General features: G+C 38.4%; 1 protein-coding gene across 4 annotated transcripts in view; it reads left to right on the top strand.

Annotated features, from left to right (window-relative positions):
- Positions 1-7,354: 7,354 nt before the first annotated feature.
- The window catches only part of LOC127644671 (guanine nucleotide-binding protein G(I)/G(S)/G(O) subunit gamma-7-like), a 50,046-nt gene continuing 44,444 nt past the window's right edge, over positions 7,355-12,956 (top strand). The window contains exons 1-2 of one of the 4 annotated variants that reach the window (XM_052127977.1): positions 7,355-7,410; positions 12,380-12,441. The gene's annotated coding sequence lies outside the window, so the exon portion shown is untranslated. Of the gene's footprint in view, positions 7,411-7,460; positions 8,129-10,575; positions 10,687-12,379; positions 12,442-12,956 lie in introns of those variants that run through there. The other 3 variants (XM_052127976.1, XM_052127980.1, XM_052127979.1) reach the window with 3 other exon arrangements.

Below are 12,956 nucleotides of genomic sequence, written 5' to 3' on the forward strand. Positions count from 1 at the left end.
CAGGTGTGGATACTTGAATACGCAAATTATAGAATTCACAGAGCAGTTTTGGCAAATGCACTTTCAGTTGAGCTTTAACTACGTTGCTGCATGTAATTTCAGTTCAAAGCATTTTATAGGACAAAATGGACAGAATATTCCAAATAAAATAATCTATCTACAAGTCAAGAGCCCTACATTTTCAGTAAGTGCCGCAGAAGAGCTTGAAAGACATGTCTGGTCATTTCCTTAGGTAAATGCAAATTAAGGCAAATGGTGGCAAATTTAAGGAATCTAAAAAAATTCTATAGAATGTAAATTCTCTTTTTGCTTGACCAAATTTCTACTTAATTTCAATATGGGTACCAATAGACCTTCACAGTAGCACTAACTGTGAATTTTTTGGGGATCAAATTCTACCCTGAATTGGCATTCTTCTTATTGCACAGGTAAGCTTATATAACAGCAAAGCATGTGAAATATAGTGCCATAAGGATTGAGCTGTGTAATTTTAGCTAACTTGATCTTGCCTGCTAACGCTGACAAATTGCAAGCTTCCTTGCTTCATAACTTTAAAATCATTTCAACGATCTTCTCTTTATACTAAAAGTCATGTTAATGTCAATGCTAATCTGTAATTATTCAGCAAGGTAAACTACAATAATACATTAAATGAATGCTAGACAATGTTCAAGATAATGCAAAAAGCTCAATTCATTAGTGTAACGTAACTTGGTTATACAGAAAATATATCTATTCTATTATTATAAAACAATAGCAGATCGATATATCAAAATGAATCACATCTGTGGAGCGGAGGGGGGCGGGGCCGGGCTAGAATGTTGCACGCCCTGTCCCCAATCGGCCTTATGGGGTGCGCGAGGGATAAAGGAGGTGACGACGGTTCCAGAGAGAGAGAATTACGGGCATGTCCGTCATGTGCATTTATGTTTGTGTGTTTTGATTTAAGATTTCATTAAATTATTATTTATATTGACAAGCCGGTTCTCAACTCCTCCTTGCCTATCTTAACCCCCTTACACTGGTGCCGAAATCCGGGAAGGAGGAGGGATACGCCATAGTAGAGTTCTCGCCACTATCGTCCACCCCAACGGAGCAGCCGCGGCCATCTGCCGGGCGACGGAGTAGCCCGACCGCCCGGACGCGGGGAACGGCCGCTGTCCAAGGGGCGAGTGGGGACTGGATTCCCCGACCACCTGGAGCGAGGGGGCGGAGGAGTGCCCTGCCGTCCCCAGAGACATGGAGGGGTCGAGAGAAGACCGCCGTCCATGAGGGGAGGAGGGAAGGGAGGTGGCCACAGGGCCAGGACTGGGTCAGGAGGCTTGGGAGGCTGCCACAGGGCCGGGAATGGGTCAGGAGGCCTGGGAGACGGCCACAGGGCCGGGATCTCTTGAGCAGGGGCGGGCGGAACTGCTGGAGGAGGAGTCTCTGGAGGAGCGGGTGGAACGATGGACTCGTCGTCTCTGGGGGAGCGGGCGGAACTGCTGGAAGAGGAGTCTCTGGAGAAGCGGGCGGAACCGCTGGAGGAGGAGTCTCTGGAGGAGCGGGTGGAACCGATGGACTCGTTGTCTCTGGGGAAGCAGGCGGAACCGCTGGAGGAGGAGTCTCTAGGGGAGCGGGCGGAACCGCTGGAGGAGGAGTCTCTGGGGGAGTGGGCGGAACCGCTGGAGGAGAAGTCTCTGGGGGAGCAGGCAGAGCTGTGGAAGACTCTGAGGTCAGAGCCAGGACTGGGGAATTACCTCCGTGGTCGTGAGCACTGGCAGCGACTGGGGAATGACCTCCATGGTCATGAGCACTGGCAGTGACTGGTGAATGACCTTCGTAGTCATGAGCACTGGCAGAGACTCGGGAGAAGGTGTCCTTTTCCTTCTCAGTTTCCGAAAAGCTGGGAGCGTAGTCATGGGAGCTGGCGAGGCCATAGCCATCGGGTCTGGGATGGTTGAGGCTACAGACATGGGCACTGGCTCATTGGGAGGCTTGGGAGCAAGGAGCCGTGGAAGGCTTGGGAGCAAGGAGCAGTGGAAGGCTTGGAGCAAGGAGCAGTGGAAGGCTTGGAGCAAGGAGCCAAGGATGCAGGTTTTGGCCTGGGGTTTCCACAATAATCCACTGTGTAATGGGAACCGCAAAGTTCCAGAGCCTTCTCAACATATTCACTGAATGTTCAGTGAGGTTCAGCAGGAGGCATCAGTTTGCTATTCAGACCAGTCCGGAAGAAAACCACCAGAGAGCGGTCTGGATAGTGCACCAAGTTCGCTAGTTCTAAGAACTCACAGACGTGATCCTCAACTGCACAGTCCCCTTGCTTGAGAAGCAGAATTCGGACAGCCGCTAGATCCATATTGGGCAGTTTTCTGTAAGGAGTCGTTGCTTGATGAGACTGGGGATGTAGCATCTAATTGCAAGCTTTAATAAAGATGATAAAAGTGAAACAAACACAAGGGAACTCAAATAACAACAAACAAGAACTGACAAAGAAATGCAAAAACTAAAAGGTATTTATATAAACAACAGCTAATGAGGGAATAGAAAACAGGTGAGAACAAAGAGGAACAGGTGGCTGTGATGAGGGCAGTGCATACTGGGTAACATAGTCCAGGGGAAACACTTCAAAATAAGAGTCCTAGGAAACACGAGGGAGACAGACTGTGACACTCACATAGTCAGACCTCTATCCACTGTTTATTTTAGCACTGTTCCTGCACTGGAGAGTCAAATATAATATAAATAATATGCAGTCTCAAAGTTTGTAGTAAAACAATCACAACTGTGTAATTTTAATTATGCTACCTCATCTGTCAGCATGATGTCGGTGAATCACGATCAGCCTCTTTGTACGTTAAGTCATCATTTTGATCGATGCTCGCTCGCGTCCCTATGCAAACATGTGCAAAAAGTATAGGACAGTACAATAAATTACAAAAAATTAACAGGACAATAGGCACCGTGAGAGACAGTGCAGCGCAGACCAGTACACAGTAGTGCAAAAAGATGACAGTTTCTAAAAATGCCAAATGTAAACATAACATACTATGAGATGAGTGTTCTATGTACATAGCAGTTATTGAGGTAGCAGACAGTTATAAAGTGACAATAATTAAAGTGCAACTCAGGACACGTGTGTGTGTCAGTCCAGTCTCTGAGTATTGAGGAGTCTGATGGCTTGGGGGAAGAGGCTGTTACACAGTCTGGCCGTGAGGGCCCGAATGCTTCGGTACCTCTTGCAAAACGGCAGGAGGGTGAAGAGTTTGTGTGAGGGGTGTGTGGGGTCATCCACAATCCTGGTTGATTTGCGGATAAAGTGTTTTTTGTAAATGTCTTTGATGGAGGGAAGAGAGACCCCGATGATCTTCTCAGCTGTCCTCACTATCCTCTGCAGGGCTTTGTGATGGGGGGTGGGAGATGTGCTTTCCTCAGCCTTCGAAGAAAGTAGAGATGCTGTTTATTTAAATTATTATTATTAAATTATATAGTAAACATCAGCAAAATGTTCCAAAGGACATATAGCGCTAATGCAGTAAAAATATTTTCACTCCCATTTACTATTAATACATCATAAACTGTACAATACAGCAACAGTGCTGTGCCAAGTGAAATGTTACCACAGCTCATTTGGGATTTGAGAATCCAGAGGCACAATCTGAATTCTGGAGCTCCTAGGGGAGATTATCAAGTCGGGCAGATAGAAGGAGGTCTCTCTCTTGGTCTTTGAATAAAACTCAGACTGGCTCCATGCCTCCAACACCTAAAGGCAAACATCTTTAGCATTTGCAAAAACTAAATTCACCATAAAAATCAAGAGGATTAAAAGGAATTTTTAAATGAAACTAAGATATTATCAAGGTGTTTTTTGGGTGATCGATCCTTTTACACTCCTTTTGGACACACCGTGTATGCAAAACACTAAAATAGGTATTGTGTTAGATTGACAGCTTACTATTAGTTTGCATCATTAAATAATAACCATAATCTAATAATAACCATGTAATCTACTACTATGTCTGCTAGATCTACTACTGCCAAAGGATACAATCTACTCCTAAATGGTCTAATTGCGTTGAAAGGCCTTTTTCAGATGAGTAACACAGGGCTTTATGAGGTGATGGCTGGTTTGCTGTGATCTAGTGCCATGGTGCATATCTGCCTGGAGGTGCAGATCCATCTACAGCATCTCACACATACCTAGAGCTTACCCAAAGAAGGATAACATGGCTCTTTGAACCCTGTATTTGCAGTTGTGTGTGTGAAACGAGATTCCAGTGCAATTGTGCTAGTCTAGATAGTGTGACTAGCACTCACATTGTGTTAACGTCTGAATCCATCAAATCAGCCACAACTAAGTCGCCTTTTTAAATTTAAATTTACTCAGTGCTGCGTAGTAACAGATTAGGTGTAATCTGGTTTAAGTAATCAGATTACTTCAAAATCAAGCACTTGTAATTCAAAGACATTACATTTTTCAATGTGTTCAATCAGATTACAGTTACTTTTCATAGATAACAATTGTTACAATCTTGATTACATTACCAATCAGCCAAAGACAATAACTAGTACGTAATTTACTGATTATACTCATATACACTCATTGAGCATTTTATTAGGAATCCTATGGTCCTAATAAAGTGCCCAACGTGGTCTTCTGGTGTTGCAGCCTATCTGCCTCAAGGTTCGATGTGTTGTGCATTCTGAGATGTTATTCTGCTCACTACAATTGCACAGAGCTGTTATGTGAGTTACTGTAGCCTTTTTGTCAGCTTGAACCAGTCTGGCCAATATCCATTGACCTCTTTCATGAACAAGGCGTTTCCATCAGCAGAATTGCCACTCACTGCATGTTTTTTTTGTGTTTTTGGCACCATTCTGAGTAAACTCTAGTGATTGTTGCAAGCAAAACTCCCAGGAGATCAGCAGTTACAGAAATACTCAAACCAGCCCATCTGATACCAACAATCATGCCTCAGTTGAAATCACTGAGATCATAGTTGATCCCCACTCTGATGATTGATGTGAATATTAACTGAAGCCCCTGAGCATGATTTTATGCATTGCACTGCTGCCACATGATTGGCTGATTAGATAATTTCATGAATATGTAGGTGTACAGGTGTTCCTAATTAAGTGGTCAGTGAGTGTATTTTAAAAGAGTGGTTTGAGTCAAAAAATAATGTTTCAAGTGTTTCAAACAAGCCATTGTCACCTGTTCATAAATCTAGACACTGCTCTGTAAAAACACATGTTGCAAACAAACATTTTAGAGGGACCAGTCACATGCAACTTTGTGCTTTTGCATCATTGCAATGCACTTCGGCCCATGCTTCAGGATGGCAGAAAAAGCACCTGTAATAGGTCACACTTTCTCATGAGGTGCAAATAGTAAAAATTTCCAATATCTAGAGATAAAATTTCAAAGCTGGATAATTAAAAGTACAATCACTATTCCTAAATCTCTTACCATAAAAAAACCAAGCATGTTCTCATTTATGACCCTTTAAGCAACTTTGTTTTATTCTGCAACAGACAAATAGCAAGATTCTGTTTGATTTTGTTTACATACATTCAATAAAAGGTTGAAAAGGTGTTAACTGATACCTATAGGGATAGTTCACCCAAAAATGAAAATTCACTCGTCATTTACTCACCCTCATGCCATATCAGATATGTATGACTTTCTTTCTTCTGAACACAAGCAAAGATTTTTAAAGAATACATAAAAACACATAAAGAAAACATAAAAGTAATCCATGAGACTCCAGTGGTTTAATACATGTCTTCAGAAGCAATATGATAGATGTGGGTGAGGAACAGATCAATATTTAAGTGCTTTTTTTAACTATAAATTTCCACTATCACTTTCACATTCTTCTTTTGTTTTTAGCTATTCACATTATTCATTCCAATGGCCTCTACTGGGTAGGGAGGGGAATTTATAGTAAAAAAAAAAAAAAAGGGCTTAAAAGGGATCATTCACCCAAAAATAAACATTCTCTCATCATTTACTCCTCCTCAAAAATCACATAAAGGCATCATAAAAGTAATCCATACAACTCCAGTGTTTCAATCCATGTCTTCTGAAATTATATGGCAGGTGTGGATGAGAAACAGATTTAAGACCTTTTTTACTAGAAATTCTTCTCACTGCCCTGTATGGGCGATATGGATCACCAAAAACACAAGAAGAAGAATGTGAAAGTGAAAGTTAAAGTTGAGATTGACTGAGCAGGAAGGAGAATTTGAAGTAAAATATTACTTAAATATTGATCTGTTTCTCACCCACACCTATCATGTCTCTTCTGAAGACCACCGGGGTCATATGGATTGTTGATAAGATGAATTACGTAATTTTTGGACTTTCAAAATTTTGGCACCATTCACTTGCATTGTATAGACCAAATGAGAATTTCTTCTATAAATCTTAATTTGAGTTCAGCAGATGAAAGAATGTCATACAATTCTGGGACGGTATTAGGGTGAGTAACTGATGAGAGAATTTTCATTTTTGGGTGAACGATTCCTTTAAATATTTATCTGCTTCTCACCCACTGCTATCATCCTGCATCTAAAGACATGGACTAAACCACTGAAGTCTTGCAAATTTATTTTATGCTGCCTTTATGTCCTTTTTGGAGCTTCAAAGTTCTGACCACCATTCACTTGCATTTAATGGACCAACAGAGCTGGGATATAACTATTAAATGTCTTTGTGTTCAGCCAAAGAAAGAAAATTATCTGGGATGGCATTAGATTTAGTAAATCATGAGAGAATTTTCATTTTTGGTTGAATGACCCTTTTATGAACTTGAAACATGCATTTATTTATTAGTACCTAAAAGTGTCATCTAAAGGATTACATTTCAGAAGCAATCTACCCAGCACTGATTTTACTGTACAAACACTGAACACTCCCATCAATGCTTCAGCGCCGTAAACACTAGTATTGTGTCTGCAGGTGTAAATTGTGTGAACATACATTGGGGCCCTCTTGGGTCAGCAGGCGTTGTTGCACACTGCGGTGAGAGGCGCTAATGTTCGGTGCGCCAAAATGTGCTAGCTAATGAAGTCTGGGTCGATTAACCTCTGTGTAAAGTGCGCGTAGACCGATCGGCAACTCAAACCCGGAAAAAATCACACTGAGCGGCGAAACGGTCCGCCGACGGACGCAACCAAATTTCGGCGTCCGAAGAGCTTGCACAACTGATTGGTTTCCGATTTAAAAAAAGAGCCGCCTTATTTGACTCAGAACCGACTTAGCCTTTTTTCCCCAGGAGAGAAAAGCAAGTTTGTGTGCGAGAACGCTGTCAACAGCGGTGGGGGGACTGACTGGGTGGACACTGGTGAACGGAGGGGGTGGTGTTTGTTTGGGGGGTCTGTGCGAACCTGGCCCTTTAAATTACCTCCACAATCACTGAGAACGAGGTGAGTACTGAACAACACGCTCTTATTTTCTTCCTTCCTTTTATATTTGTCATCGAGCATCCGTTTGCTTAATGCTCTCTGTTTTTCAAGCGCGTTTTCGCTAGGCAGGGCGCGCGGCGCTCAACTCCACCGGTGTCACGAATCCGAAAGCTCTTGAATTTTCCGAGGTTTGTCCGGTGGTGTTGGGAGTGGGATTTATTTTAAGCGTGTTTAATACATTATACACTTTATATAACTACAGTGGAAAGAAACTCGAGGCCTAAATCGAGTATTTGCGTTAAGTCTCACACAAACTATAGACCGATATATCATAACGGGCGAGAAGCTTCAGGCACCTCCTGTCAACACTTTGACGCGTTGTAGATTATGGTATTCTGTGAGTGTTATTGGGAGCGCCGGGTGTTTAAAAGTAGCTACATTGTATCCATCATTTTATTGAGCCTTTCGAGGTAAAGGCAGGGAGGCGTACATAGTGTACCGTGTTGTCAAAATGCCCGCATTGTCTTTCCATCAGTGTGAGCAAGGCCTACCAACAGCAACAGAGCTCTGAAGCAAGATATGCTGTGCTTTATGCATCTAACTGCACGTTTGCATCCATTCAGGGCGTTTTATTAAGGCGATATGATCATTTTCATGATCAAAACATTGAATGACTGCAGTTGAATGCTCGTGGTTGAGTTTTTGGTCTTTGAAAAAGCGTTGAGCTTCCCAAAATCAGGTGAGCAGAACATACTCTATATCAGTTCCACAGGCCTGGTTTGCCTGACATTTATGTGTAAGTTTACTTATAAGATTCTGCATACTTAATTATATGCTTTTAATTTTAGCGAATTTGAGATTCAATATGAGATAAGTATATTATACATGTCTGATGTACCTAAAGAAAAAGGTTTAGTCTAAGTGTAAATAAGTTATAATTTTACATTATTACTGTTTTACTTTAATTTCTAAAAGCTGGTTGGAAATCATAAGATTAATCATAATTATTTTACAAGATTATGATTAATCTTATGATTTTAGGCCATAGTTTTGTGATAATAATAATAAAAATCAAGAACCTTTTGCTTGCTCACTTTGAGGTCATATTCCAAGTAATGCTGCTATGGAATCAGATTTATTATGAAAACACTACATTATATGCATAAATAATAATAAAAAAAACCTCACAAAATATATTTGAAGTTAATTGAAAAGTTTCCTCTTTTGGTTTATAGACAAAGATTAGTGAAGAAAAATATTGTAATTTTTTTTTGAAGATAATATTTTACATATAGGATTTTAATAATATCTTTAACAATAGGTACAATTACATAACGATTTTATTTGACATAAAAGCCAAGTATTTATTTTCATTGAACACATATTTTTCTTACTGTAAAATTGGGTTCATTTGTACTTGAAAAATTAAAACTGCTTTTATATTTTAGGAAGAGGGTCCCTCTCAAGTATAACATTATGTATGTCCAAAAAGTATGAATGTCCCTGCTGTAATGCATGCCAAATAGGTGTCTTTTGTATTTTCACATTTCTCCCCTATAGGGAAGCCACTCATGCTTGGAAACCCGAACAGAAAGGACTGTAAATCTAACAGATAAATTATTTTATTTGCTTTGGTCCATGAAACATTTTACATTAGAGAGCTGATGGACTGCTTCTGTTTACTATTATAGAAAGTGACCTCATACCATGCTGGGGCATTATCTTGATTTTGGACATTACCTTGCAAGCAGTGTTTTTTAATGGCAGTTTCTCAGGTTTCAGAAATATTACATGTGGAGTACCCCAAGGCAGTTGTCTGGGTCCATTATTATTTAATATTTTTACTAATGATTTACCGTATATTTTATGTAAGGCTAACATTGTCATGTAAGCTGATGATTCAACTATATATACATCAGCAAGTACACAAATGGAATTAGAAACTGTTTTAAATAAAGAATTACAATATGTAGTAGATTGGATCAAATTAAATAAACTGGCATTAAATACTGTAAAAACTAACTACTTGATTGTAGGTTCAAATTATAACATTAATCAAAATCCTGTAATTAATATTAAAATTAATAACGCAATTATTGAACAGGTGCATGAGACCAGACTGCTGGGTGTAATAGTTGACTCTAGATTATCGTGGAAAAAAAATATTAGTAATATTATTGCAAAAATGGGAAGAGGTATATCTATTATGAGAAGACACGCAAATTTTTTAACTTCAAATATTATGAATTATGCGATGAAAGCACTAATATTGACATACCTCGACTATTGCCCAGCAGTTTGGTCAAATGTCACTGGTGAATATATGAATAAATTACAACTTATACAGAATAGAGCTGCTCGTGTAGCACTTAGGTGCAGCTATAGGAGAAATATTATATTAATACACAAAGATCTTAATTGGTTGTTGGTTGAAGATAGACTGTTGTATTCACTGTTAATTTTCATAAGAAATATTTCTATTTCAAAATTTCCTTCTGTTTTGTTCAAGCATCTTTCTTTTAGTGTAGACAATCATCAGTACAGTACCAGACATGCAACTAAAGGTAACTTCACCTTACCCATAGTAAGAACAAATGCCATAAAAAACACTGTTGTGTTCAGAGGTATGAGGGAATGTAATAAATTGCCAAAACATATTATGCTTACTAATAATGTCAATAAATTTAAATTATATGTAAAACAGCATCTATTAAAATAATATATCTGACTGTTTATATTTATTAATATATGTGTGTGAATATGTATGTACATGCACATGTGTAGGTATGTAATAGGCGTATGTGTAGAATGTGTTTTTATATACGTGTATCTTTCATGCCCGTATAAGGGGATATATGTATGTTGATATGTGTATATACACGTGTATATGTATGTGTATATGTGTATGTGTTTGTGTATTTTTCTTTTTTCCCATTTATTTGTTGTATTTTTAATGTACATATTTTTCAGGACCCCAGGAAGAATAGCTGCAGCACGGCTGTAGCTAATGGGGATCCTTTCAATAAAAACAAAACAAAACAAGCCACAGAAATAGACAGATAGATTTGTGCACAGAGTCTGCCTAAATTCATTACATATAAATTTGCTATATAGCATGTCTTATCAATGCACCAACATGCATTACGACAAACTCTCCTAACATATGCTATAATGTTTCTATTACAGGTCTGTTACATTTTGGCACATTGCCTAGTACAGGTGCATGTACCACCTCCCCCTCCCCTGTGATGTATGCACAGCTTTTAGAGGAAAAAACGTAACAAAGGCCCATATTGGGTTTGTGTTCATTTTAAACTCTGTGTAAACTGTTATGAACATGAATGGTTACTCTTAACACTTATTGTAATGTTGGGATTCACTTTGATCACATTATGTAAGATTCCAGAAATATACCAATAATATTTTATTTTTAGCAGAAAGTGTTTAATCACTTAAATGTTCATTTCTATGTATTAATGCATGCATATATGGTTATGTGTATTTTCAAATTCTTTGTACAAGAGTGTATGAATTGACGAACAGCCAAAAGTTTTTAGAATCAATTAGCTCAGGCTGATCGGATGGCTTGAAGAGACAAATATTTCTCTTGTTTGAAGCCTTCCAGGGACTAGAACATAATTGCAGCTGGACCTGCACTGTATGTTAATTACAGACTCTGTTCACTAACTTACTTCATAGGAACCTAATTAACATGTACATTTCCTTTGGTTATTCTAAAAAAAATAGATTTTTTTTAAGTATACAGTAACACAGATGGTTAGAGAATTACAGTAGGTGTATCAACTGGTCCATCCACGTTGTTTTGCTTGGCCAGGATCATACTCGGAGCTCTGTTGAATGAGAAGAGTTTAATAATTCATAGCTTTTGATTTTGACGCCGCACATCTCTCTCATTCCACTCTGGCTTGGCTGGTTGGAAATATTTGTTTTGACAACATGACTAATGGTTATAGCTCTAACGCACATTATTTTCAGCATTTTGTAAACAACTTTGAAATGGAGTATGAAGAAAGTGCAGCCAGATATGATTGAACTATAAATATGTTGGATTTATTTTAATACACCATTACATATATACAGGATTGATTTATTGTGAACTAAGCGTTACTACAAAATCCCCGAATATATTTTTAGCGTGGCCTTGGAGGAAATTACGCACTGACATTTATGAAGAATTAAATGCAAAAGCGTTGTTTTTTTTCTTACGTCCTTTCTAATTTTGGTCATAATGGTAGTTTTGAAAGTCAATGAGCCTTCAAACACTAGATGGTGTATTATAAAGTCAAGGTTGCTGTGATCAAGTCATACACGGCATAAGGAATCATTAGATTGCTAGTCAATAGCCTATGAAAATACAGAGTACAATTTACAGTATGTGTACACTTAGTTGATTTAAGCCTGTCTGAACATATTACGATTGCATGATTAGAGAGGGATAAAAGCACGATCCCGCAAATGGTGGTGGGGCAGATTACTTCTGCATGACCACTAAAAGTAGATTAAGAGTGCAAAAATGCTAATTCTAGCCTAATCTGATTTATATGAATTATGTGATTGGCCTTGCATTGATAGAGTGCCCTCTTGTGAACCAATTTGAAGTTGTTGAATTTATATTTCACTAATTTGTAACAAGACTGTTGCAAACATTATTGCATGTATTATTATTTTTTTACCTCTTTGTTTATTACAGAATTTGCTAAAGTGGTGCCACTTTTAAATAATTTTTTTTATTTTTAAATAAAAAAATCTATTCTAAGCAAAATATACTAAAAATATATATATATTTGTTAAATGTATGTTTTTGTCACATAAAAACCTTATTATTTATATGGCCTGATTATTTATAAACCTAAATATTTATATTATAGGAAGATGAAGGGACCACTCAATTAGATGTAAAACATATTTAAATAGTTTTTTTTTTACTTGTTCTTATAACTACCGTGTGCTTTGTGTTTTTGTTCCATAGACAAGCAAAGTTACCTGCAGGTCCCTGTGCCACCTCTAGTCTACTACATTTCCATCATTCAGGTAAGCCAAAGTCCAAAAACAAGGAATACTGCAGACACTTGTTATGTTGTTACTCAACTGATAAGAGAATTGTACAGAGAGGTACACAGTTAATCTGATGCAGCACAGCCACTTCCATATTTTGACCACATGGTTATGTCAGTATTACAATATCACTCTGGTTCATGCAGATACTCTGTATCCTACATTGAGCTATATACATAGCAACCACCCAGGTCTAAGTCCACTGTTCAGTTTTGTTAATATAGATAGATGAGCCCTTCTTGTGGGTTCAGTGCTGATATCTAGACAGTTGATGTCTGCATGTCTCTAAATTGCACATTGCTTTTAAGTGACTTCACTTTGTTTGCACATTCGGGAAAAGATAAGGATTGACTTCAGTTTATATGTGTAAGTCTAGAAACCAAACAAGACAAGATGCAGAAAGGACAGGATGATTCTAGAAATGGGACAATATGTCCAATAATTTTAAAATAAATTGTTCAAACAAGCAGCAATTTTTTTTTATAGTACCA

Source organism: Xyrauchen texanus, chromosome 6, assembly GCF_025860055.1.
Source record: "Xyrauchen texanus isolate HMW12.3.18 chromosome 6, RBS_HiC_50CHRs, whole genome shotgun sequence".
Lineage (NCBI taxonomy): Eukaryota > Metazoa > Chordata > Actinopteri > Cypriniformes > Catostomidae > Xyrauchen > Xyrauchen texanus.